This window comes from Bison bison, unplaced genomic scaffold (genome assembly GCF_000754665.1).
Source record: "Bison bison bison isolate TAMUID 2011002044 unplaced genomic scaffold, Bison_UMD1.0 scf7180017864485, whole genome shotgun sequence".
Lineage (NCBI taxonomy): Eukaryota > Metazoa > Chordata > Mammalia > Artiodactyla > Bovidae > Bison > Bison bison.
In genome coordinates, this window is record NW_011495045.1 from 7,058,058 (window position 1) to 7,061,264 (window position 3,207).

The following is a 3,207-nucleotide window of genomic DNA, read 5'->3' on the forward strand; positions in this document are numbered from 1 at the left end:
AGTCCAGGTTTGATGCACGATACTGGATGCTTGGGGCTGGTGCACTGGGACAACCCAGAGGGATGGTACCGGGAGGGATGAGGGAGGAGGGTTCAGGATGGGGAACACATGTATACCTGTGGCGGATTCATTTTGATATATGGCAAAACCAATACAATATTGTAAAGTTAAAAAAAAAAAAAAAGAATACATCTAACAAAATGACTCTGATCCCATCTTCCTTTAGCTGTGTTTTAGTCCCAGTCTGGTTCTATAGTTGGGACCGCCTGATTCCCAGTGGGGAGGGCCGCTATCTCATTCTCCCTCTTCCCTACTGATTCATTACCAAGCCATTCATCTCCATAAGCAACCGCTTTTCCCAAAACTCGAGTCTTTGACTTGGGAGTCAACGTTTGTCCCAAGATATACATCACATCCTTCCAAGTGAGGTCATAAAGCAGAGTAACACTTTAAAAGCTCTAATATATTTTTCTGGGTCCTCTAAATAGTCTCCCAGATCCTCCTTGATTCTTTGTATTTCTTGATAAGAAAAAGGCTTATTAACTCTCACAGACTGATTATTTCTCCTGGTGGGTGTTTCATCTTTAGGCAACAGCTTGTGTGGCTGTTCCTCAGTCTCTCTGGCTGCTCTGCGCATACGATCCCAGGGATAGATTGGAGAAACCTGTTTTTCTTCTTCTCTTTGTCTCCTGTCCTCCATCTCATCTCTTACTTCGATGGTCTGAGTTTCTACTGAAACCAGACTAGTCTGAGGTCATACTGAGACAGGAGTTGTTTGGACCTCCACGTGGGCAGTTTGAATCTCAGTTTGGATTTCCACTGAGACCAAGGCAACCCTTCTGAGGGGGGTTCTCTGGCTTTCAGTTTGCTCAGCTTGGAGCCCCAGGTACGGGGGCAAAGTAGGAGGACAGGAGGGAGCTGAAGGTTTCACGCCCAAATCTATACCCTTAGGACATAAGTCTGGCATATTTCGAAGAGAGAAAAAAGGGCAACATATATGCTACTTCTACCCATTTCCCTTGTTCCTTACAGAACCGGTCTAATTGTAGAACAGTATTATACTTAAGAGACCCTCCAACTGGCCACCGTTCGCCGTCCTCCAATGGATACCATGGCCATGCAGTATCACATAGGAGGACCAGGTGTGTCTTCTTTAAGCCCTGGGGATCAAATCTATCCCAGTTTTTCAGGATACAGTTCAAAGGAGTGAGGCTGGAATTGTTAGCTCCTATCTGTAAGACAGAAAAAAAGCGACCAAGGCCATTTTTCTACTGGAGGCGTCCCTCCCTGCTCTAGATGGGGCTGTAGACAGACTTTACACCAAAAGCTTTTCCTTCCTGGTCGGACTTAGTCTGTCCATTACCGACGCAGGTGCCAAACTCGTCCCTCCCGGTTCTACCACCGAGATGGGGTGGGGATGTACCAGGGGTAGACTTGATAGCATCCCTACTTGACATCCAGCTCTTCACCCTTAACCTTGCTTGCCTCTGAAGCCACCCGGGGTGCAATCAGAGTAACCTTCCAGAATGCCTCCCAAGCTAAGACTGCTGAGGAAAACATTTGTCACCTGAGTGCCTGTGCATGACCCTGAGTATTTCCTGACCACAATAAGACCGACACGAACATAAAATGGAGATGTTCTTTCCAAGCATCACCACACCAGTATAAGAGCCTCCTCTGATCCACTAAGAGCCAGCGTTACCAAAGGAAAAATCCCATTGCAGTCCCAATCTGAATAACCTTTAACCTCAGAGATGTTCTTGGAGCTAGAGCTCCATCTAGCTTCCTAACTTTTGATTCCTAGAGAGGCTAGATGCTTTCTTGGCTACCAATCCAAGTTTGGGACCTAAGACACAGTACACAGTAACAGTATAGATCACAAGTCCCTTGAAAGTCTATGATCTGATAGATTAGGTTAGTACTTATAATTCCCAAGGAGTTATGAAATGGTCAAAGAGACCGAAAAGTTTGACCGAGAAAGGAGAGTTCGGTCCACATGTTTTGCCCATTTCTGGTCGGTTCCTGAAGGAGACATTGGGTACCTCTTGGCATTGGAAGGTCAGTATAACCCCCCGACAGGTTTCTGCCACAAGCCGTATGAGATCACCGTGGAACCGCAGAGCAGGGCTCCTTACTAGCTTCACGCAGGGCATGTCATTCATTCACACAAGCACACCGTAGAGTTAGTAAAGCACAGCAGAAAACGTACTTGCTAAGAGAACAAAGAACTAGCGCTCCAAGCATCCTTACCTTGTCCTGAAGGATCCCGGACGAGCCCCCAAGATGAAAGGTTTTTGTTGAATCACATGAAGACACCGGGATTCTTGGCCCCCGGAGGAGAAGAATTCAATCCGGGGCCAGGGACGAGGCTTGATCGCTCAGAGCTTTTGTGTAATAAAGTTTTATTAAAGTATAAAGGAGATAGAGAAAGCTTCTGACATAGGCATCAGAAGGGGGCCGAAAGAGTACCCACTTGCTAGTGTTAGCAATGAAGTTATATACTCTCCAACGAATCCAAAGAATGTCTGGAGGTTGTAAAGACCTCACCAGACCTACTCCCATAATTTACATTTTAAGGTAACAGAATTAGCCAGAAGGTTTAATCCAGAGACTGTCCTCAGGCAGGATACATTATTGTTATATAATCCTAAGGAATGTAGAGAAGGAAAAAAAGTTTGTCCTTTCTTCCTCCTTGAGAATTCCAGACCCCTCTCTCCTTGGGGACCCCAGACTCCTTATCAACCTGCCTAGGAAATGACTCTCTCAGTATGACCTAAATCAAATCCCTTATGATTATACAGTGGAAGTGAGAAATAGATTTAAGGAACTAGATTTGATAGACAGAGTGCCTGATGAACTATGGACAGAGGTTCGTGACATTGTACAGGAGACAGGGATAAAGACCATCCCAAGAAAAAGAAATGCATAAAAAGCAAAATGGCTGTCTGAGGAGGCCTTACAAATAGCTGTGAAAAGAAGAGAAGGGAAAAGCAAAGGAGACAAGGAAAGATATACCCATTTGAATGCAGAGTTCCAAAGAATAGCAAGGAGAGATAAGAAAGCCTTCCTCAATGATCAGTGCAAATAAACAGAAGAAAACAGTAGAATGGGAAAGACTAGAGATATCTTCAAGAAAACTAGAGATACCAAGGGAATATTTCATGCAAAGATGGGCTAGATAAAGGACAGAAATGGTATGGACCTAAC